General features: G+C 42.5%; 1 protein-coding gene across 8 annotated transcripts in view; it reads left to right on the top strand.

The window, feature by feature from the left end:
* The first annotated feature begins 2,232 nt into the window (after positions 1-2,232).
* Positions 2,233-25,108, top strand: part of tiam1 (TIAM Rac1 associated GEF 1) — a 289,209-nt gene continuing 266,333 nt past the window's right edge. For 5 of the 8 annotated variants that reach the window (XM_008107615.3, XM_008107610.3, XM_008107614.3 and 2 more), the window contains exon 1: positions 2,549-2,735. The gene's annotated coding sequence lies outside the window, so the exon portion shown is untranslated. Of the gene's footprint in view, positions 2,278-2,548; positions 2,736-4,198; positions 4,866-25,108 lie in introns of those variants that run through there. The other 3 variants (XM_062975047.1, XM_008107612.3, XM_008107611.3) reach the window with 2 other exon arrangements.

Genomic DNA, 25,108 nt, shown 5'->3' with positions numbered 1-25,108 from the left:
ATGTTTGTGCAAGTAAAGCAGTCTTTGGAAACCCTGCAGCAGGGAAGTATGAGTGAAGGCCAGGTGTAGAAAAAATGTGCACCAGGAAAGAAGAATGATCAAGCAACTTTGCCTCTGGAAATGTATTTCATTCAAAACCATCCCTTCCAAACTTTCTGGTTTTTATAGGATTGTTAAAGGTGCCTTCGCATTGGGGTTCTGTGACCTTTGTAGCTGTCCCTATCATCCAATTTCTAAACAACAGAAAATACAGTGTCTTGCAAAATGATTTATCCATTCTCACTTATCCACATTCTTTTGTTACAACATAGACTTTAAATGTATTACTTGGTGTTCTCATAATATATTTTGTATATGTGAAGATACAAAACATTTTCATTGTGGCACAAAAGTTTAAAACAAAACAAAGTAGCAGTTGTTAATTGTATAAGTTGGAGTCCTCAAAGCAGAGGTCCACAATCCTTCAGACTGTTGAGGGGCCGGGATTATCATTTGAAAAAACAAAACAAATTGCTATGTACACTGCACATTTCTTATTTGTAGTGCAACCCCCCCCAACAACAAAAACAACAATGAAAAAACAATACAATATTTAAAAATAAAAACAATTTTAACCAACATAATTCTTCCAGGATTTCAATGGGAAGTATTGGCGGGCTTCTGGCCAATGAGATAGTCAAGTTAATTAGGAGTGTTGTTGTTGTGTGCCTTCAAGTCATTTCAGACTTTGAGCAAGCCTAACTCTAAAACTGAGGGTGAGGGCCAGGTAAATGACCTTGGAGGGCCGCATCCGGTCCACGGGCCTTCGTTTGGGGACCCCTGGGGTAAGTATTCATTCCCTTAAGTTACAACTTGATAGAAGCAACTCTGATAATAATTTACAGCTGTAAGTCATCTTGGTTAAATATCAGTTTTGTGCATCTGGAACTTGCAATTTCTGCCCTTTCTTGGCAAAATTGCTACAGGTCTGTCATATTAGATGAAATGCTTTAAACGGTAAATAGAAAATCCCTATCAAATAGAGGTCTGTGGTTTGAGTGATCCATACAAAAACACTGAGATCTCAGTATGTTTTTAATCCACTCCAGTGTTACTTTTGTTGTATGCTTAGTACTGCTGCCTTCTGAAAACAGAACTTCTACCCCAGTTCCAAATGTTTTATGGTAGAGCTTCTCAAACTTTTCCACTCATGACTACTTTTGGGTATATAGGTATATTAAAAAGGTATAAAAATCAAACATGCACTGATAACAAACCAGCATTTGCAAGGTTTCCTAAACATGCTGATTTTATTTATTTATTTTTATTATTTACAGTATTTATCCACCCCGGAGCCTCCTTCTTTGGAGGCTTTTAAACAGAGGCTGGATGGCCATCTATTTGGGATGCTTTGAATGCGATTTTCCTGCTTCTTGGCTGGGGGTTGGACTGGGTGGCCCACGAAGCTCCTTCCAGCTCTATGATTCTATGAAATGTTTTGGATTTTGGAATTATTCTTATTTTTTGGGATTTTGGAACACCTGTATTTGCAATCTAAGAACACGATGAGGTATTTGGTTTGATGGGACCCAAGACTAAAAGCCGGGAAAATAATTTGCTTCACGGGTTTTCCTGAAACGAAATGCTTCATGTTTTGGATTTGGTATGCCTGTGTGTGCATGTAGGTACCTAATGAAAACTCTTGGGGATGGGGCCCATTTTCCTTTCTTTTTTGTGTCAAGAAAGACTTGAGAAACTGCAGGTCGCTTCTGGTGTGAGAGAATTGGCCGTCTGCAAGGATATTGCCCAGGGGACTCCGAGAAGTTGTACCATCCTTGTGGGAAGCGTTTCTCATGTCCCCGCATGGGGAGCTGGAGCTGACAGAGGGAGCTCATCCACGGTCTCCCCGTGCTGGATTCAAACCGGCAACCTTCAGATCTGCATCCCAACCTTCAGGTCAGCAGTTCTGCCGGCACATGGGTCTAATCCAGGCATGGGCTTAAGCGGCTGAGGGGGAAAAGGAAAGGGCCTGAGGTTGTGAGGAATGCTGGGAGTTGAAGTCCAAAACACCTGGAAGGCCCAACTTCGGAGCCCGCGAAGCCTATCGTGGCTCTAGAAGGCGGGACAAGCCCCCGCCCCTTTTCCACTCTCAGCCAATTACCTGGCGGCTCACTCCGGCGCGCGCTGAATTTAACCCTTCCCTCCCTCTCGATTGGCCGGATCCGTTCCAGATTGGCAGAGCTACTCAGGCTGCGTCACCGGGCTGAGGAGCAAAGAAGGGTGCCGCTTTTGTTACAGGTAACACCCGCCCCCCTTCTTTTCCCTTCCTTTGGCTCCAATGTGACGGCGAGAGAGGCTCAGGTGACGACACCGGAGCTCCGTCCTCTTTCCCTCCCTCTCCCTTTTGCCTTCATGCGGCTCCGCTATTGTCACGCCGCATCCTCACTCCAAACGCCCCGCTGTTCGCCGCCGCCTCGCCCGATTGGCCCGCGTTGTGGTAGACTGACGGATGAGGCGGCCAATGGGAGTTGACACTGCGGTTGCCAAGGCTCCGGGAAGCCCCTCCTTTCGCCGCGCTCTCCTGTCCACAATATGGCAGCAGCTGCCATTGGCAGAACGGGATCGCGGTGAGAAGGCAGGCAGGCAGGCGCTCGCCATTCGCGGAGAAGGAAGGAAAGAAAGAAGGCACCTAGCCTCGCAGTGCTGCCCTTTCCTCTGCGGAGCCAGGCTGGAAGCAAGCAGAGGGAGGACACCCGGTGGGTCTAGAGGACGGAGAGCGAGAATGAATGAATGAATGAATGGGTTGCTGTGAGTTTTCCGGCCTGTAGGGCCATGTTCCAGAAGCATTCTTTCCTGAGGTTTCGCCTGCATCTATGGCAGGCATCGTCAGAGGTTGTGAGGTCTGTTGGAAACTAGGCAAGTGGAGTTTATATATCTGTGGAAGGTCTAGGGTGGGAGAAAGAACGCTTGTCTATTCGAGGCAAGTGTGAATGTTGCAGTTGGCCACCTTGGTTAGCATTGAATAGCCTTGCAGCTTCAAGGTCTGGCTGATTCCTTTTGGGGGAAATCCTTTCGTTGGGAGGTGTTAGCTGGCCCTGATTGATTCATGTCTGGAATTTCCCTGTTTTCTGAGTGTTGTTCTTTATTTACTGCCCTGATTTTAGAGGGTTTTTTTTTTAAAAAAAAACTGGTAGCCAGATTGTGTGCCTTTTCATGGTTTCCTCCTTTCTGTTGAAATTGTCTACATGCTTGTGGATTTCAATGGCTTCTGTGTGTAGTCTGGCATGGTGGTTGTTACAGTGGTCCAGCATTTCTGCGTTCCCAAATAATATGCTGTGTCCAGGTTGGTTCCTCAAGTGCTCTGCTATGCGGGCGAAATGTCAGGAGAGAATGCTTCTGGAGCATGGCCATACAGCCTGGAAAAAAACACAACTACCCTGCTCTGCTATGGCTGATTTCTCTGGTTGGATTAGTCTGCAGTGTCTTTCATGTTCCTTGATTCGTGTCTGGTGGTCCCTATGTAGACCTATCCACAACTGCACGGTGTGCGGTAGACTCCTGGATGCCTGCCACAGATGCAGGCGAAATGTCAGGAGAGAATGCTTCTGGAACATGGCCATACAGGCCGGAAAACTCACAGCAGTCCAGGGATTCCGGCCATGAAAGCCTTCGACAACACAATGAATGAATGAATGAGCATCCATCCATCCCTATGGTTGTAGGGATGGATGGATGCTCAAAGGGAAGGCAGGATGGGAGCCAGGCCAGGCCTAGGGATAGGGGTCGTACGAAGGGGAATGGGAAGGAGCCCAGGAGAAGGAGGAGGAGGAAGGGTTGAGCGAGACAGAGAGGCTGCGGTGGAAGGAGAAGAAGGGCCCTTCCACACAGCCCTATATCCTAGAATATCAAGGCAGAAAATCCCACATTACCAGAGTGTGGACTCAGATAACCCAGTTCAAAGCAGATATTGTGGGATTTTCTGCCTTGAGATTCTGGGATATAGGGATGTGTGGAAAGGCTCGGAGAAGCCCCTTTCCCTCCAGCCAGGGCTCCCTGTTTCATCTCTGCAAGGAAGGAGTGAAGCAGAGAAGGAGAAAGAGAACAGAGAAAAAGAAAGCGAGAGAGTGCAGAAGAAGAAGAAGGGGAGAGGAATGGAGAAAGAGGGAGGGAGGGAGGGGGTCTCTTTCTCTCTCCTTCCCCCTCTCTCTCGCTCTCTCTCCCCCTCTCTTTCCCTCTCAGCTTTCAGTGTAATCTTCTGTGTTCAAACCTGGTGCGACATCCTTTGCCGGCCAAGGATTACGAAGGCAGCAGGATCAAGCTTTGGCCTGGGAAGATAACAACCTCTGGCTGGGAAAAGGATATTTGGGAGGAGGAGGGGGCACCGAGGGAGGGGATGACTGAGGCCCCTTCTACACAGCTGAATAAGACCCCACATTTTCTGCTTTTAATTGTGATATATGGGAGTGTGGGTGCAGCTAACCCAGTTCAAAGCAGATATTGTGGATATTCTGGGTTCTATGGCTCTGTGGAAGGGCCCTAGGGCGCCCACCCTGCCGCTGCGCCAAAATATGCTTTCTCAATGGCAAGGGAGGATTGTGTGTCTTTGGGAGCGGGGCTGCATAGACCCCTGGCTCCAAGGAGGCCTGAGAGAGATATCTCCCACAACAATAATACTCTCCCCTCCCTGCTCGGAGATGAAAGCCAATGAACTCTCTGGAGAGAGAGAGAGACCCCCCACCTTTCATTGCGCACAAGGATGCGCTCCTGGCATGTTGTGCTCTTCCTCCCTTTTGCACTGAGATGCTTCCGCAAGGTCCATTCCCATCTACTGTGCCACCTAAGGAAGCCTGATCCCTTTGCAGGATGTTTGGGAGCCTGGAGTGGAGGTATGTTTTGTTTCTGGCCTGCAGATGGGGTCTTGATTGGGGGATTCTGTTGATAGACTCCTAAAGGCACCAGATCCCATCTGGTCTTGAAAGCTAAGCAGGACCAGTACTAGTTAGTACTTGGATGGGAGACCACCCATGAATGTTGAATGTTCTGTTATGAAGGAAAGGATTGGCAAAGCTATCTCTTGAGTGGGTTGCTGTGAGTTTTCCTGGCTGTGTGGCCATGTTCCAGAAGCATTCTCTCCTGAAGTTTCATCCACATATATGGCAGGCGTCCTCAGAAATTGGATATTGGTATATTGGAAACAAGGCAAGGGGTTTTTTATATATCTCTGGAATGTTCAGGGTGGGAGAAAGAACTCTTGTCTGTTTGAGGCAGGTGTAAATGCTTCAATTGGCCACCTTGATTAGCATTGAATAGCCTTTCTGCTTCAAGGTCTGGCTGCCTACTGCCTGGGGAATCCTTTGTTGGGGATGTATTAGCCGGCCCTGATTGATTCATGTTTGGAATTTCCCTGTCCTCTGAATGTTGTTCTTTATTTACTGTCCTGACTTTAGAGTTTTTTTAAAAAAATACTGGTAGCCAGGTTTTGTTCATTTTCATGGTTTCCTCCTTTCTGTTGAAATTGCCCACATGCTTGTGGATTTCAGTGGCTTCTCTGAGTAGTCTGACATAGTGGTTGTTAGAGTGGTCTGGCATTTCTGTGTATTGAAATAATATGCTGCATCCAGGTTGGTTCATCAAGTGCTCTGCTATGGCTGACTTCTCTGGCCTTTCATGTTCCTTGATTCGTGTCTGGGCAATGCTGTGTTTGGTAGTCCCTATGTAGACTTGTCCACAGCTGAATGGTATATAGTTGACTTCTGCAGAAAGGAGGAAACCATGAAAATGAACAAAATCTGGCTACCAGTATTAAAAACTCTAAAATCAGTACAGTAAATAAAGAACAACACTGTGAAAACAGAGGAATTCCAGGGCCAACAATCAGGGCCAGGTAACACCTCCCAACAAAGGATTACCCCAGGCAGAAATCAGCCAGGCTTTGAAGCTGCAAGGCTTTTCAGTGCTAATCAAGGTGATTAATTGGTGCATTCACACTTGCCTCCAATAGACAAGTGTTATTTCTCCCACTCTGGTCTTTCTACAGATACATAAACCTCCCTTGCCTAGTTTCCAATATACCTGACAACCTCTGAGGATGCCTGCCATAGATGTGGGTGAAACGTCAGGAAAGAATGCTTCTGGAACAAGGCCATACAGCCCGTAAAACTCACAGCAACCCGTTGAATGTTCTGTTATGGAGGAAAGGACAGGCAAAGCTATCTCTTGAGTATTATTACTTTTGGTGCATCTACACTGTGGAATGAATGCAATTTGTCGCCACTTTAATTGCCATAACTCAATGCTGTGGAATCATGGGAGTTACTGTTTTACAAGATCTTGAGCCTTTTCGGCCAAAAAATGCTGGTACCCCACCAAGCTATATTTCCTAAGATTCCTTAGCATTAAACCCTGACAATCAAACTGCATTAATTTGACCATGTACCCCAAGAAACTATTGTGAAATTCATGATGTTGTCTTAAGTCAGGCATGGGCAAACTTGGGCCCTCCAGGTGCTTTGGACTTCAACTCTCACAATTCCTAACAGTAGCTCTTAAGAATTTTGGAAGTTGAAGTCCAAAACACCTGGAGGGCCCAAGTTTGCCCATGCCTGATTAAGTCAACAGGCGACTTGAAGGCATACACTGTGCACACACACACACATTTTGAGATCTAGATAATTCACCAGAAATATAGGGAATCTGTCCTTCAAAGATGGATGATTTGGTTGTCAATCTGGAGAGGTTTCTTCCCGAGGCTATGATACATCATTGCGTAAGTATGCGTGTGATGTTGTTTGGGTGGTTGCGTTAGGCAAGAGTGGGGCTCCTGGGGATGCCCTGCACAATTCATCCTACTATATGAGTCACTTCTTGTTTTGGGTTTCAGATCCATATAGCTGCTCACAAAGCACCACGGGCTAGGAAAGTCCTCACTTTCGGGGCACTACAGTCCTGGCCTAGTGATAAAGGCTACTTAATTTTGAGCAAAGATGCATAGGATCACACTGCATCTCACATTACAAACTTGCAGCGTATATATGCTGATGGCTTACTACTGTTAACATGGAACACAAATTTTACTGAAGGTTTTTCCTTCTTAAAAAATGCTGCAGGGATCACCTTTTACATTTCCATTCTACTGCATCGAGCCATGAATTCTTTCAAAGAGCAGCTGTAGCTATATGCCATGGAGAGTAATAGGATTTTAAAAATTAGCATAATTTGTCTCTTGCTTGATTGAAAGAACATCTTTTATTGCAGTCATTCAAAGCTGGGAGGACATGCCTTTACTAATGCCAGGTTACTTGACAGACTTTCAACTGTGTTGTGATTTTCCGCATCCTGTACTGAGTTTTATTTTATGGAGTGTGAGGTTTAAGCATGTGATAAGGCTGCATGCTGTTTTTTGCATCCTGCCTTTTATCCCAAGAATGCAGTTGGCTCAGTTGCAGATGGAGAACTGCATCTACACAGTGGGTTTAGAGTATGCATATATTAAAATATAATATGGATAATTTAAGAAACAAGCTCTGGGGAGGTAATTAAAATGTTTCAAAGTTAAAAAGTGCCAACTCGCTTGGTATATTGAGTTTCAAAGTTGCATATGTTTATGTATGCACACACAGGCATATAGTCACACAATACAAAAACAACATGGTCCAATCTTGGAATTCCTTATGGTGTATAATCAGTAACCCCCTTCTACTCTATAAAACTGCCTTTGCTGTGTAGTATGACCAAAACAATAGCATGAGTCGTCCTGTAGAGATCAAGGAGTTTGCAAGGATTCTTGCAAGGATTTTCCCGGCGGAGGTTAGAAGGGAGATACCACGATAGTTCCCGCAGTCTGTTCTGTCCCCTTTCTTGAAAAGGGTGATGATGGTGGCATCCTTGAAGTCTGCTGGGATTTTCTCGGTCATCCACACCTTTTCAATGAGCTGGTGGAGTTGTTGTATCAGCTCAGGTCCACCCTCTTTGAAGATTTCAGCAGGAATCCCATCAGGTCCGCTGGCTTTGTTGTTTTTTTGTTGGCTGATGGCATTGCTGACTTCTTCCAAACTAGGCAGTGCTGCAAGCTCATCCCTGGTTTGTTGTTGCGGGATTTGTGAGAGGGTCTCTTCGGCCACATTGGAGCTGCGATTCAGCAGGTTCTGGTAGTGCTCTTTCAAACGTAGTGCAATTGATGTTTTGTCCTTCAGAATTTTGGTTCCATCTGATGAGCGTAGGGGCTGTATGCCATGGCAGTTTCTTGGTCCATAAATGATCTTTGTGGCTTTGAAAAGTCCCTGAGCGTCATGGGTATCTGCAAGGTGTTGGATTTCTTCAGCCTTCTTTGTCCACCAGATGTTCTTGAGTTCTCTGGTCCTTCTTTGGACCTCAGCTTTTGCGCCTTCTCCCTGTCTCAGAAGACACCCGCCCAGAATCCCAGAATGGCTTCCGCCCCTCCAGAGGAACAGTGGACATGATCTTCACTGCTCGACAGCTCCAAGAAAAATGCAGGGAACAAAACCAACCTCTGTACATGGCATTCATTGAACTTGCAAAGGCATTCGACACAGTGAATCGCAGTGCTCTCTGGACCATCCTCCAAAAAAATCGGGTGCCCTGACAAATTCGTGAACATCCTGCGGCTCCTCCATGATGACATGATGGCAACAGTCTTGGACAGCAACGGCTCCCAAAATGACCCATTTAAGGTGGAATCAGGTGTCAAGCAGGGGTGTGTTATTGCCCCCACCTTATTTTCTATCTTCATCGCTATGATACTTCACCTTGTTGATGGGAAGCTTCCCACCGGAGTGGAAATCATCTATCGGACAGATGGCAAGCTAAATAGCAGACTGAGAGCCAAAACCAAGGTCACCACAACATCTGTTATAGAACTCCAATATGCTGATGACAACGTAGTCTGTGCACATTCAGAAGAAGACCTACAAGCCACTCTCAACACCTTCGCAGAAGCATACGAGAAGCTCGGCCTCTCACTGAACATCGAGAAAACCAAAGTGCTCTTCCAACAGGCACCAGCTAATCCCTCTGCAAAGCTAGGAATACAGCTTAACGGTGTAACATTAGAAAATGTTGACCATTTCCGCTACCTTGGCAGCCATCTCTCCACAAAAGTCAACATCGACACTGAAATACAACACCGCCTGAGCTCTGCGAGTGCAGCATTTTTCCATATGAAGCAGAGAGTGTTTGATGACCGGGACATCCGTAGAGATACCAAGGTGCTTGTTTATAAAGCCATTGTCCTCCCAACCCTGCTCTATGCCTGCGAAACGTGGACTGTGTACAGACGTCACACCAAACTCCTGGAGCGTTTCCATCAGCGTTGCCTCAGGAAAATTCTGCAAATCTCTTGGGAAGACAGGCGGACAAATGTCAGCGTGCTTGAGGAAGCAAAGACCACCAGCATTGAAGCGATGCTCCTACGCCATCAACTCCGCTGGACTGGCCACGTTGTCCGAATGCCCGATCACCGTCTCCCAAAGCAGCTACTCTACTCCGAACTCAAGAACGGGAAACGGAATGTTGGTGGGCAGGAAAAGAGATTTAAAGATGGGCTCAAAGCCAACCTTAAAAACTGTGGCCTAGACACTGAGAACTGGGAAGCCCTGGCCCTTGAGCGCTCCAATTGGAGGTCAGCTGTGACCAGCAGTGCTGCGGAGTTCGAAGAGGCACGAACGGAGGGCTTAAGGGAGAAACGTGCCAAGAGGAAGGAGCGTCAAGCTAACCCCGACCAGGACCGCCTTCCACCTGGAAACCGATGTCCTCACTGCGGGAGAATATGCGGGTCAAGAATCGGTCTCTTCAGCCACCTAAGAACACACACCCAAGATACCAAGGTTGGAAGACTATCGTCCTCGAACGACGAGGGATCGCCTGATACTAATAATCAAGGAGTGTAATAAAACTTGAACTTTTAAAAAATTCTGATAGTGTGTACACACTAGTTCATGCCCATGATATTTCTATCAGGCACATTTCTCTGTTTCTTTTTCCCTTCTTTTGAAAGGAAGTTCCAAATGAAGAACAGCATCAATGAGTGTGTTCCTGTTGGTCTCAATAGTGGTGGGTGTTGTGCTGAGCTGAGTATGAAAGGTGACCGATGTGCCTTTATCAATATGGCACGACATCCTCTAATGCTGGAGAACGTTGTGCATCATGCCTTTTAATATTTTGTGTACAACAGCCAATAGGGTGTATTTCTAGGGTGAACATTTACATATATAGAGGGAGAGGATGGTTTTATCCAGCATGTCATACACAGTTATTACGTTATCTTAGCCATTGACACCACTTTAACTGCTATGACTCAAGGCTATGGAATCAAGGCAAAGAGTGCGGGTGCCTTAGCAAATTACAACTCCCATGACTTTATAACTTTGAGCCATGACAATTGATGTGGTGTCAAACTGCTTTATTTCTACAATGTAGATGTACTCGACAAGATCCAGTTATTGTGTGTAAGAGATAACATGTTGCAGATCAAATCATGGATAGTAAATTTGTTAGTATTTTTAGCTTGGTTACAGATGTGAATCCATATGGATTGGGCTACAACTCTCATTTGCAAAATCTTTTGAACATTTGAACAAGAGATGTCTGTATGTTAAGCAAGGGGGAAATGGACTCCTTGTGAAGCTGCAAGTTGGGATGCAGAAATCTGGTTTCCAGTTGATTTTAACATTCAAACAGCATAGGCTTTCTGTTTCTGCCATCAATTTGGGGTTTTCTGCCTTAGTAGATTAAAGGCATGCCTGGAGGTCACAGAGCTTTTGGGTCATAGTAAAACCACAGCTGTTAAGTTGTCTGGGGATTACACTGAGGATAAATTAACTGTTTTCAAGATTCTGGAGTTTGCATATTGTCGTAACCTGTAGTTGAAAACAATGACACCTGGTCATTATGACGTCTGATTGCCCTGACAAACAAGTGCTTAGTTTTTATGTGCACAAATCATCTAATGCCCCAAACTTTTAAAACAGGGGGCCAGTTCACGGTCCCTTAGACCGTTGGAGGGCCGGACTATAATTTTAAAAAAAACTATGAACAAATTCCTATGCACACTTCACATATCTTATTTTGAAGTAAAAAAATGGGAACAAATTCAGCCTCAATGTTAATAATCATAATAATCATAATAAAAATAATAAAGAGGGTCAGAAGAGACCCCTTGGGCCATTTAGTCTAACCCCCTTTTGCTTTTGTGCACCAAAAGCACAAGCAAAGCACCCCTGACAGATGGCTACCCAACCTCAATGTTGTTAATAATAGTAGTAATAATAATAAAAAAAAGGGTTGGAAGAGAGCCCTTCTGCCTTTGTGCACCAAAAGCACTAGCAAAGCACCCCTTAATAATTAATTATTAATTAAATAATAATTAAAATACCGTAAACAAGCAAATCTTTGAAAGGTGCACTGGGCGAGCAAGGAGACGGGAAAGGCATGTGCCCTTCCCTCCTTTGCGCCTCATGCACCTTCCTTGGCGGAGGAGGAGGGAGCCGCTGCTGTGGGGGCTGGATAAATGGCTTTGATTGGCCACATGTGGCCCCGGACCGTAGTTTGGGGACCCCTGATCTAATGGAAAGCTTAGGTGCTTTGCCAGGGGGCTGGATTGCTGCTTTTAAGGTTTGCTTGTGTATAGTACTTCTCAATGCATGACTAGATTGTTTCTTCCTGTCTGTATGTTTTCTTAAAAGTGACAGAAGCCTTCTCAACAAAGCTTCAGTGCTAAGATAAATGATTCTAGTAGGGTAAATGAAACTATGGTAGACCTCAGGTTCCAGAACATTTCCGCATGAACCTCTGTGGAGTACATGCTTTCTCCTTTATGAGGACCATGTAACATTTGCACTAATTGTTGGACTTGGTCAATGTTTGGACATGCTTTGTTGCCACTCATTTGCGTGTATCCTTCCATTGCTTCACCCATTCTCATCTGTTTTGTTTCACAAGAGAAGAGAACCTCTTCTTTCTCAGTCTCTCATATTATGGCTATGTCCCAGTGAGCAAAGACAAAGGACATTTATCATTTCTGCAGGAGCTACTGGGAAACAAGCTGGGTTTGAGCATGGGAATGTTACTATTTTGGTATACAGTTCATAGACCCCCCCCCCCAGTCAGCGAATTTCTTCTAGAGCAACATCTAAATTTATTTGCTAGCTTTGTTGATATAAAGATGGCCATGTTACTCTGAGCTTCTGCTGTAGCTAGTTCAGATGCCAGTGTGCTTTGAACAAGGTAACAGATCTTGTGGTTATAGCCAATATTTTTTTATGTACAGAAAGAATTGCTAAATAAACTAACACTTAAACGTCACTTAAATTTCTACAGTTTCCATCTAGAACAGTGGTTCTCAACCTGTGAGTTCCCAGATGTTTTGGCCTTCCTCTCCCACAAATCCTAACAGCTGATAAACTGGCTGGTATTTCTGGGAGTTGTAGGCCAAAACACCTGGGGACCCACAGGTTGAGAACCACTGATCTAGAAAGTCATGCTACATACCAAAATGATGGCTGCAGCATCTGCCCAGATTTGAGGGCCTTTTGTTTATTCTTGCCTTCCCTAAATTTTGTTTTAGTCAGCCTACTGGAGAGTACTGTATATACATATGTCTAGAAATTTTGGTCAAACAATCTTCAAAAACCTAAGTTGATTTGTCAACAGATCAGTGTAAGTGCTGTACCTTAACTCTTACCAAAAAAGGGACTGTCCCCTTCTCTGTGCAGAGTGGCAAAAGATGAGAGCTTAGTCTGTCCTAAGAGAACCTAAAAGAAACATTGGATCCCTTTACCAGGGCTGTAGCGGGGGGTTTAGTGTTAAGGGTTCAAACCCACCCAAAAGGGTTCAACTCCCCTGGAACCTGGTTTACTCAATAATTTTAATTGGTTAACCAATTTATAAGTAAACCTGGTTTTTTTTTTTTAACCTGACACATTTCAAGAGGGGGATTGAACTTTTAAACCCCCCTCTGGCTACAGCCCTGCCCTCTACTCTCTCTAGCATAGCATCATTTCTTACCCTTTTGAATTTCGCTGGGAGGGAAATGACAGTAGTGGGCAGGTCCCGTGGGCCTCTTGGAATGAGTCTTGACTTATTCACAGGTCATATCAAAATCCATAATTTTGGACCCAAAACCTGCCTTCGACCTATACATGAGGTCAACTTATGCACGAGTATATACAGTACCAGAAAACTCAAATGCCCAGATAGATAAATATCCTCAAATCCTGAATGTTGTTTCTGGTCATGGGCTGCATGGTGACTTTGTGTTGTGATTCATTTCCCAGTGCCTTAATGCTTTCCCCTAAGGGGAAAAAAACTTCCTCTTATATAGAGCAGTCCTATGTAGGGATAGGAGAAGAGCCAACCCATGGATCTGTCATTTCATCTTGAGCCCTAACTGCTTGTGCCAGCCAGAGAGTGGCTTTGCTTTTCTATTTAACCTTCCTCTCAATGAAAGCAGTAGGTGGGTGGTAATGCGTTATGCCACTTCTAGCCTGGTGTAGCTAATGGGATGAATAAAGGAACATTTGGGGAGTAGAATATTATCTGTTGATCCAGAACTGGCACAAACATATTCTTACTGTGATTCATTTCACCCCAGCAGGAATGCTGGTGGTAGATTTCTGCCTGCACAGTTGTCTAGGGATACTTTTGGAGCTGAAGAGCCACCCTTCTAACTCTTTCTTAAGAACACTGTGGTTTGCAAAATTTCCTTTTCTAGATCACAAGCTCCAGAATCTATCAATCAGAATAGGGAATTCTGGGAATTATGATCCCAAAATGTAGCTTACCTGAACTTAGAAGGACTCTTCCTTTTCCTTCTCTCCAGCAAGTTGGGAGATGAAGGCTACAATTGCTCTGCTAGAGAGGAGATCCTTTTTCTTTCTGTAGACCCAGTTACCGCAACAGTTGCTTTGATTTAAGCCCCTTTAGTCTGTTCAAGGTCCTGTTTTCAGTTGGATCAAAGTGCTATTCTGTTAATCTTCTTGAGTTTTAAGGGGAATGTTGCTTTGAACTCTTAAAAACAGAATAAAGTAGGCAGTAGAAGTGCACTGAGGGTTAAACTTTTTGTGCAGTGCGGCTGGACTATAGGTGTGTGTGTGGTGGGGAGGGAATATAAGGATATTTTTTGCACTCAGAAACTTTGTGTGCAAGCTTGAACTAGCCTCGCTTTATCCTGGCTGTCCCCGCAGAAACTGAGAATGACAGCAGACAAGGAAGCATGAATAGGATGAGGGAAATGGGGCAATCTTTTGCATGTTTCTTCTGAAGGAAGGTCAATGAAAAAAGTGGAATTTATCTCTCGGTAAGTTTGCATGGAGCTATAGCTTCTATACCTGAGTATTGCATTTTAGTATGCTTGAAATATTTTTGTAAGTTCTTTTCTGATGCTTTCTTAGCTTTCTTACTTGCACTTAAAACAAACACCCCCCCTCCCCCACACACACAACAGGATGGTAAAACAATACAAGGGTGCATCTGAACTTAGAATTCATGCAATTTGACACCACTTTAACTGTCATGGTTTAGTGCTCTGGAACAATGGGAATTGTAGTTTTTAAAGATTTTTAATTCCCTGCCAAAAGTACTGGTCTTCTACCAAACTATAACTTCCAGGACTTTATTGCATTGAACTTTGACAGTCAAAGTGCATCTCCTCAGTGGATTTTAACTTGTATTTTAACTCTGTGTATCTTATTGTATGTGTTTTAATGGTGTTTTATCTCTTGTTTTAATATTGTACTCCACCTCAAGCCACAGAGAAAGGTGGGTATTAAAATTATTATGGTGGTGGTGTCAAACTGCATTATTTTTTTCAGTATAGATACATCCCAAGTTTAAGTTTCCCACACAATAAGATCTAGTAGACAATATATTTTGTATTAGTGCACCAACTGTGACCGTACTTCGAGAAGTCTGACTTGACCATGGTGGTCCACACTCTAGTTACCTTAAGGATGGACTACTGTAACACACTCTACATGGGGCTGCCCTTGAAGATGGTCCGGAAATTGCAGTTGGTACAATGGGCGGCAGCTAGGTTACTAACTGGAACTGCTTACAGGGAGCGGTCAACCCCCCTGTTCAAGCAGCTCCGCTGGCTGCCGATAATATTCCAAGCCCAATTCAAGGTGCAGGTTTTTTACCTATAAAGCTCTAAATGGTTCAGGACCTGCCTATCTTCGTGACCGCGTCGTCCCCCATGAACCTACACGATCTCTAAGATCCTCCGGGGGGGGGGGGGGGGGGCTCCTCTTACTTCCATCTTCCTCACAGTTACGACTGGTGGGGATGGGAGAGAGGGCCTTCTCGGCCGTGGCCCCCCGGCTCTGGAACTCCCTCCCTAGGGAGATTAGGTTGGCTCCCTCTCTATCCTCCTTGAGTTCTGAAGACCTGGATGTTTAGGTTGGCCTTTGGTGAGACAGTCACTGGATGACCAGCCTCAGTTGGCATTATAACTCTATCCTGAATTTTATTAGGGTATTTTAACTGATGATGTTATTTTTATATTGCTGCTGCAGTCCCGCCCACCAATGAAGTTGACTGAATTGTACTTGGTGGTTGATTGATATTATTACCGCTGTATATTACCCTGTTTTATTGTCTTACTGTGTTTTATTTTTTGTATATTGTGCAATGTATCTATGCTGTTGTTTTTGTAAATTATGCTGGTCGGGCCTTGCCCTATGTGAGCCGCCCCGAGTTTCCGTGGGAAGATGGTGGCGGGGTATAAATAATGTTGTTGCTGTTGTTGTTGTTGTTATTATTTTTATTAACTTGCCTCTTCGTCAAGGTCCTCCTATAAAAAACTGCAAACAATGTCCTTTTCTGGGTATCTTCAGTTTATACTATTTGGGCAGCAAATCATTTGTACAACCTGAATCTATATTGAATTGAGAGGAGTGAGTATTTTCAGTGTGACTTATGAAATAAGTTGGCATAGATAGCCTATTTTGAAGGAAAGGTTTATTGTTTGATAACATTAGTAGAGTTACAAGACATAACTAAGGAAATTATAACAAGTTGTCTGCTTTTGAACTTCATTTTGAATTTTCTATATTTTGCTTTCAATTCCCTACAATTCCAAAGGTTTTGTTTTCCCTGCTGAAATTTAAAATGAAATTTGAATTTGGTCCCAATAACATTGAGCCAGCAATTGTTTTTAACCTTCAAAATGATAGGAATGTGTGTTTGAATCCAGGTATCTTGGCACTCTCCAGACATTTTGGATGACACCTCCCATAGTTTCCTAGCTAGTACAGCTATCGGTTGGGAAAGATGGGAATTGTCACTCACCATCCAGAAGGTGACTTCATCAATACATTATTGATAGTGGTGGAAAGCATGACTTGGTGTTCAAGTGAAAAGTTTCTGTGAGATCTAGAGCTCTTCAGGGATGCTTGTACATCTGCTTAGAGTTATATGACTCAAGATGATACTGATGGGTATGCATGATTCAGTATAGCTCCCAAAGTTTAGCTGCAGGTTTCAAAGTTATGGTTTCCATAACAACTGCAGCTGAAGCCTCTCTGGATGTACAACATTTCTTTTATTTTTTTTTAAACCTAGCTTTTCATGCTTTATCACGCCAACTCCTCCTCCCTGCCTACATCTCGCTTTCATTCCTCCCACTTTCCTCTCCTCTCTCATTTTCCTGCTTCTTTCTGTTGCCTCCTCATCCTACGAAGAGCTTTGTGCCACCTTTTGTGCAGCCTCCTACTCTTGGAGCAGCTAGCAAATCAATGCTTATGTATTGTCTACTGTCTTCTTTTTGAAGCAATTGTGTGTGTACCCAGTATTTCTCATAAACAAGATGCTAAGCAAAATGGAAATGCCCCTAGTCATTGTTAGATGAGGGATTGTCCTCCTTACTCATGAGAGTCATCAGATGCAGCAATTCGGGTGCAACCTTTTTTCCCCTCCATTGGGTTCCTTAACGTCCTGTGTCAGATTTCTCCCCTCTTAGGCTCGATCTTCAATCATCCCCACAGGATGGGAAAAGGATGCCCTTTGTTATGAGGCAAATTCTCCATACATTAATAGTTTAAAATTGGAATACTTGCTTTACTGAAGGTCATATTAATTGTTTGTTGTTGTCCTAAATGGAAGCACACACTGACAATCAATCATAATAACTGAAAATCTAATTATTCTAAGAGGTTGTGGCAATATCTTCCCTCACACAGATCTTCAGGAGATTGCAAAGCTTGTATAACAGTGTGTCTGTGTGCTTTTAAGTTATTGGTTGGCAAGAGGTATTTTCGCCTGTCTCCCATCCATGTACTAACCAGGGCTGACCTTCTTAGCTTCCAAGATCAGACAGGATCTGGTGCCTTTAGGATGCTTGGGCCAATATTTATTTATTAATTTATTTATCATATCACAAGTTGTAATATATTTGAAAACACAAAGTTAAAAAACTTGACATTATACTAAATGTTCTTTGACCAGTAGTTGGCCACTTGGAGTGCCTCTAGTGTTGCTATAAGAAGTTACTCTATTGTGCATGTGGCAGGGCTCAGACTGCATTGTAGTAGATTGTCTGTGGTTTGCTCTTCTCCGTACTCGCATGTTGTGGACTCCACTTTGTAGCCTCATTTCTTAAGGTTGGCTCTGCATCTCGTGATGCCAGAGTGCAGTTTGTTCAGCGCCTTCCAAGTCACCCAGTCTTCTGTGGGTCTCCCATCCGGTGTCAGCCACTGATTGAGGTTCCGGGTTTTAGCTTGCAACTTTTGGACTCTTGCTTGCTGGGGTGTTCCTGCGAGTATCTCTGTAGATCTTAGAAAACTATTTCTTGATTTAAGATGTTGGCATGCTGGCTGATATCTGAACAGGGCATGGGCTGGAGATGTTAATACCTTGGTCCTTTCATTGCTGGCTTCTGCTTCCCAGTGGATGTCAGATGGGGCAATGCCGGCTAAACAGTATAATTTCTCCAGTGGTGTGGGGCGTAGACATCCTGTGATAATGCGGCATGTCTCATTAAGAGCCACATCCACTGTCGTGGTGAGATGTATTCCACTTTGGGCATGCATATTCAGCAGCAAGTAGCAAAGCGCAAGGGCAGATATCTTCACTGTGTCTGGCTGTGATCCCCATGTTGTGCCAGTCAGCTTTCGTACAATGTTATTTCTACTGCCCACTTTTAGCTTGATAGTCAATCAGTGCTTCTTGTAAGTCAGAGCACAGACCAGGATAACTCCCAAGTATTTTGGTGTACTGCAATGCTCCAGTGGGATTCCTTCCCAAGTAATCCTCATAGCTCGAGATGCTTGTCTGTTCTTAAGGTGAAAAGCACACATCTGCATTTTAGATGGATTAGGGATGAGCTGGTTTCCCCTGTAATCAGGCAGTAAGAACATCTAATGTTTTGGAGAGCTTCTGTTTCAAAGCTCCCTGCTTGGGCGGTGATGTCAAGATCATCAGCATAGATGGAACTCTCTGTCCCTTCTGGCTTGGGCCAATAGAACAGCAACATATGTCTTAAATCAAGGCCAGGACTCTTGTGGCTCTCCAGGTGTTTCTGAAATACGCACCCCAGAGGCTCCAGCCAGAATAGCTAGTGATGAGGAATGCTGGGAGCTGTAGTCTCCTACAATCATGTTTGGGTGTTTTGGAAAAGCCACTAAGTAGAATGCAGAATGGGGAGCTTTCTTCTAATAAATAGACATATATAAGATTGTATTATTAAACCATTATATAGCTTATTTTACTTGTATTACCCTGCTCAGTGATTTCTACTTTGGGGTAGAAAATGAACACCTTTATAAACTAATGATTAAGGGATATAATTAATACTAAGTTGAATGGACACATACTGATTCAAATCTAAAACCAAAGCTATAATTGACTTTCTTCAGGTTAACTATCAGTAGGAAGCACATGCATATATGTCTTCACATCTCTTCCAAGCTTGGCAAAATTAAGAACGTCCAGTTCTCAGTACAAATCTAAATTAAGTCTGTATTGTCGGGCTATGTCTTCAAAATTTCTGCAACTAATAAACAAGCTTGGATTTGTTGTTTTTAAATGTCATAATCCACACTATGTACATTTTATTCCTCCTCCCACATATTTCTGTTCTGCGTAACTAGAACATGGACAACTGTAATATGTAAAAGATCGTGATACTCTTTCTGGATTATAATGCGAACCATAAAATTTAAACCATGATGTATATGTTTGCACCATTTTGGAGAATTTTATTAAGCACCTATGGAACTATTTGTAAGCACCAGGGGAAAGAGACAATTTAAATACTTTTGTTTCCAATAGTGTTGTTTCAGCAACTTGCATTCCAAAAGTATTTTTCAGTTTGCTCTTTTGACCTCAGCTGCCTTATTTTGTTAGCTGTATATTACTTTGTTTGTAATTCAAGGTTAGTGTAGAACAGTTAGCAGCAATAAGCTTGAAAGTTTCTTGTGGGATTTTTAAGCAGAACCCCTTAGAAATGTAAGCTCTGATGCAAGAGCATTACATTATTAGTTGAGGCACTTTGGGGATTTTCCTTTCTCTCCGTTCTAATAACCTTTCAGCTCAGTCTGTCTTCCCTTTTACATCCCCTCTGCTATATAATGCAAGGTTTTATAACTGTTGTTGTAATAAGCTTTCCTAAGCAAAGAGTCTTAGGTGTAGAGACCTTGTGTCAAACTCTCCAACAAACAGAAATCGATTTATTGGTTGGTCCAGAATTTATAGATGTGTATCTATGGCATGTTTCAAGAGCCTGATGTTGAAACGTTTGAAGAATATTAATCCATTCAGATAATGAGTTATTAAGAGGAAAGGAAGGCATAATTTTGCTTGTTTGGATTTCATGTAAACTAACCTAGCATCATATTTGAAAGATGTGTATATACCTATAATATTTCAAATTAAAATGAATAAGTAAACAGTTTTTTAATGGCCTTTCCTGTCACTCTGATTCTTAGTAAAATGGAAGGCTTCCTTACATTGAATCAGGCTATAGAGTCATCTATCTCAATAAAGATTGAGCATCCCTTATCTCGAATTCTGAAATCTGAAATCATCCACTTCTGGATGGGTGGGTACAAAAATTCAGAATACTTCTGGTCCCAAGCATTTTGGATAAGGCATACTCAACCTGTATTCTTAATCTTGATTCGCAACATCTCTCCAGAATTTCAGGGTAGATTCTTTGTTTTGACACACCTATCGATTGAGAGCCTCCGGTGGCACGCTGAACTGCTGAACTTGCTGGCTGAAAGGTCAGTAGTTCAGATCCGGAGAGCCGGGTGAGCTTCTGCCAACCTAGCAATTCGAAAACATGCAAATGTGAGTAGATCAATAAGTACCATTCCAGCAGGAAGGTAATGGTGTTCCATGCAGTCATGCCGACCACATGACCTTGGAGATGTCTATGGACAACGCTGGCTCTTTGGCTTAGAAACTGAGATGAGCACTAACTCCCAGAGTTGGATATGACTAGACTTGATGTCAGGGGAAAACCTTTACCTTTACTATAGATTGAACAGTTCTCCATTCAGAGGGTATGTTGTACCTAGCGCTGGTTACAGCCCACCCCTTACTCATTTTTAAAAAGGATTTTGAAGGAATTGGTTCCCTGGTCCTTTCCTTTTCTGTGGTGTGGTGTGGTGTGGTATAGCTTCTTCATCTTCTCCAGGTCATCTCTGCCCTGTGCAGACCATTGCTTTCTCCAGTTAATCTCCATGCACCAAGAAGATGAATTAATTTTTGGACTACAGTTTTCAGAATCTTCCAGTCAGCATTACCAGTTGAGATTCTGTGAGTAACTTTTCTATGCTTTGCCTTTTCTAGGCATATACGCAACTCACTCTTCTCCAACCTCCTGTAAGCAGCTATATCTCATCTTAAAAAGAGCACATGAGGCTGGTGCCTTGAAGAGCTCATGGATGTCCCTCAGGCAAGAGGTTCTTTGGGTCTCTTTGGGTGCATCTACACTGTAGAATTAATGCAGTTTGACACCACTTTAAATGTCATGGCTCAATGCTATGGAATCCTGGAAAATGAAGTTTGGTGAGGCACCTGCACTCTTTGGCAGAGAAGACTAAAGATCTTGTAAAACTGCAACTCCCATGATTCCATAGCATTGAGCCATGGCAGTTAAAAGTAGTGTCAAACTGCATTCGTTCTACAATGTAGATGCACCTTTTCTGAAAAAAATCAGGCTTGTAGTGATGACTGTGTGCATAGCATTGTGGCAATGTCCTGATGGAGCATCCCTCCAGCTCATGTTCTAGGCATCCTTCTCTTGTATACCTCATTAGTATAGCATAGGGACATGCGTCGGAGGTGAAATAGAAATAATTTCTAATTTTGTAGGGGAACGTTATCCAGGCCTTGAACAAACTGCAGAGGAAGAATATGGCATGGTTTCCCCTTATGCAGGGAATGTAGGAGTAAACCCCTAGGAAAAATTAAAAATAAGGTGAGTGTGTCTGGGGGTTGTGACCTGCATCATTCCCATGCACCTTCCCCATCAGCCCATATAGAAAATAGGCTTTGCAATGACCCATCCATTTTCTTTCTCTTGTCAAAATTTCAGATTAAGAAATACAATGCCTGTTAAGTCAACATACCCGTGATCCCTTTATGGGGATTTAATTGAACAAATGAAGCCCTGTGTATTATTCCCTTCAGCATATCCTATCCTATTATTAGAGAAAAAATGTTTGTCTTTTGCAACATTAGAGCCCAACGACCTCTTTCCAATAACTGAATGGTAAATTAAACCTTAGTAGCTCGATGACTCAAAGGATATTTGTAATGCAAGAATGACCTCATGAAGCTTTGCAGAACATCCACCAACCATTTGGGGAAAATATCACCTGCAAAGATTCACAAAAAAGCAAGGATTAAAACTTGGCACATACGTTTACTTAATGTGCCAAGAAATATCCCCCATGCATTAATCCCATCTTAAATGCAGCTATTACATCACTTAGTCGTCCTGCAACCACAGGTATTGTGGTAAGAAGCAGTAAGCGGGGTGGGTATTTTGGGAACACCATAATTGGTGTGAAATAGCAATACAGTACAAGCAGTCTAGCAGTTTGTGAGTTTTCTTAAATAAGAAGAAAGTATTTCCATTATGTTAAAAATAACCTGCCCACAAAGTTGACTACTAGGTGCCCTTCCATACAGCCATATAACCCATAATATCAAGCCAGAATAAACTACAATATTTGCTTTGATCTGGAACATCTGAGTCCACACCACCATATATCCCAATTTAAAGCAGATAATGTGAGTTTTTATTCAGCTGTGTGGAAGGGGCCTACCAAGGGAAATCCATTTGTACAAGTATAAGAACCAAATCAATTCAATAGAAAAAATACATTAAAAGACATAAAATGAATAAAACATCTAAAAAAATTCTAAAACATAGTTCAAAAACCACACCAGTAAAAGGAAATGTAGTGCATGCCAGGTTAAAGATCCTATTTCACAAAGGAAGGCCAGTTGCCAAAGACTTGGCTGTAATATAAAGGTCTTTGCCTGCTGGCATAAAGATATTCAAAAGTTGGCCTTGTCTTGTTCAGCTAGATACCTGGGAGTGGCCACCCATAAACCACAAGTAATACTGTTGGGTTATCTAAGCAATCATGCATGCATTTTCAATGTGGGATGGTTTATGTAGTTAGTTATGTCTGTTGCTTAGTAACATGAGCCAAGATGCATTACAGAGTTGAAGCCACCGTTTAAGGGTTTTGCATATGAAATGGGAAATGGGTGTATCCTTTCTGGGGACACACAGGAAGTGATGTACAGATGCCTCTTCCTGTCTCTTCCTCTTCGCTCCTGACCATGCCATGCTGATGTTCTTATCTGTTAAGAGATATGTAGTTTCCTGAACTGTTTTTCTTTGGAACTAAGATGTTTTTGCCTGTATGACCATCATCATACAAGATTGTGAGTAAACATATTTTTGCTATTTTATTTGATGTCTCTGATGCTTATTTTATGCGCATGACCTTTTAAAGGGAAAGGGAGGCTGGATATTTTGTCTTATTGTTTATTTACTTTTTACCTCTGCTCACATAAACCCCTAGTCTTCTGCGTTTTTACTACTCTGAACGAATGTTTAACCATATTGGAATCATAATCTTAACAGGTTATGAAAATATATTCCTATTAGGTTATGGGCTCAGACACAAAAAGGGGATATATTTTTTAAAAGAGCAATTTTAAGAGGTAATATTTAGTTTTGACTCTTTGTTTAGAGAGAAGTTTCTGAGCTCTACAGTAAAGAGAGCTCACACCATTGAGAAGGCATTTCCTGCTTCTTTTGTTCTGGCTGAGGCTTGAAGATTGCCTGAAGGCAAAGCCTTTGTGTTGTAAATAGCCTGGCTGCATGGTCGCCATTTGAATGTTTGCAGGCCTTGCCAGCCAGAGGCTTGACTTTTAAAAGGACACATTTTTTTCTCCTCCTTTCTCCTGTGCATGTGCTTATCAGAGAACCATTTTGATTTTTCTTTTTGGCCCATTTTTCATTTAAGCCAATATTTTGAGATTTTGATTTTGATCTTTCATTCTTTTTGGAATTCCTATATTTTTGATTGAAGAATTTTGATTTTTGGAATTTTGTTTGAAAGATGGATGATAGAGAGAGAATGTATTTGTTGAGAGACATTTGAACAGCCATAATTTTCATTATTGGCATGATAAAGTATTGATACTCCTTGAGTATGAGAGAGTGTTGGATTGTATTGAGAGAACATGTCCAGAGTCTAATGAGGAAGCTATTTCAGATTGGAAAGTGAAGGATGCAAAAGCCAGATATTTGATCACTTCTTCTCTGAAAACTAAGCAAATGATGTATGTAAGAGATTGTGTAACAGCCAAGGATATGCTGGATGCACTAAAAAGCACATTTGGCCATATTTCAAAGCTGGCTGCTATTGGATTGTTGAAGAGACTTATGAAAACAGAGCTTAATGATAAGAAAGAGTGTGATAAACATTTAGAGAATTTTACAGAAATGCTTGATAAGTTAAAGATGTCTGGTTTTATCATTGAAGATTTTCATAAGGTTGGATTATTGATCGGCTCTTTGGGAAATATTTTTGACCCATTTTTGTCTTCAATTGAGTCCAATCCAGATATAACTTTTAATTTGGCCGTTGCAAGGTTCAGAGACTTCTGCAATGATCAGCATAGAAGTTCACATGTGGATAGCCCCAAAGCAAATGAATCAAGTTACATGGCGTCAAGTCGCCACCCTCATAGGGGCGGAGCTTCAAGGGACAGCCCAAAGGGGAGCACATGTTTTAATTGTGGAAAATTTGGTCACATTGCTAGATTTTGTCGCCTACCAAAGAAAGATGGTACGCCATCTGGTGGCAATAAGCAAGTAAAGCAAGAAAAGAAAGTTTTTACAAACAAGCCTGCTGGAAACAGACAATCACATAGAGGCTTGATGGCTGCTCATTCTATTTTAACAATTAATGAGAACAAAGACAAAGAAGATGTTTGGATTGTTGATTCAGGTTGTACACAGCATAGCTCAAATAACTCTGAGAATTTTGTTGAACTGAATCAAGGAGTTAAAGGTGATTTGAGAATAGCTAATGGAGATTTATTGAAAATAAAAGGATCTGGAAAGTGTATTGTGAAATGTAGTTTGCCTGATGAGGTTGCTGTAACTGAGATTTCAGATGTTCTTTACATTGATTCACTTCAATGCAATATGCTAAGTGTTAGTTCCATGGAGAAGAAGGGATTTGCAATTCATTTTGAGAATGGTCAATGTGATATTACAAAGGAAGGTGTTTTATATGCCAAAGCTTTTGAAAAGAATGGAATGTATGAATTGTGTGTTTCATCTGAGCAAGCCAACATGGTTAAGACACATGTTGATGGAAAGAATCTTGAAATTTGGCATAGACGTTTTGGTCATAGAGATGCAAATGCAATTCTGCAGTTGCAGAAGGACAATTTGGCTTCAAACCTTGAGATAAGCAATACAGCTTTTGATAAATGTGTAGTCTGTGTTCAACAGAAAGCAGTGAGTCCCTCTTTTCCAGTCAACACAGAAAAGAGATCTACTAAGATTCTAGATTTAATTCACAGTGATATTTGTGGTCCCTTTAAGACTTCATTTGGAGGAAATAATTATGCA

This window comes from Anolis carolinensis, chromosome 3 (assembly GCF_035594765.1).
Source record: "Anolis carolinensis isolate JA03-04 chromosome 3, rAnoCar3.1.pri, whole genome shotgun sequence".
NCBI lineage: Eukaryota > Metazoa > Chordata > Lepidosauria > Squamata > Dactyloidae > Anolis > Anolis carolinensis.
This window is presented reverse-complemented; position numbering and strand designations above follow the sequence as displayed.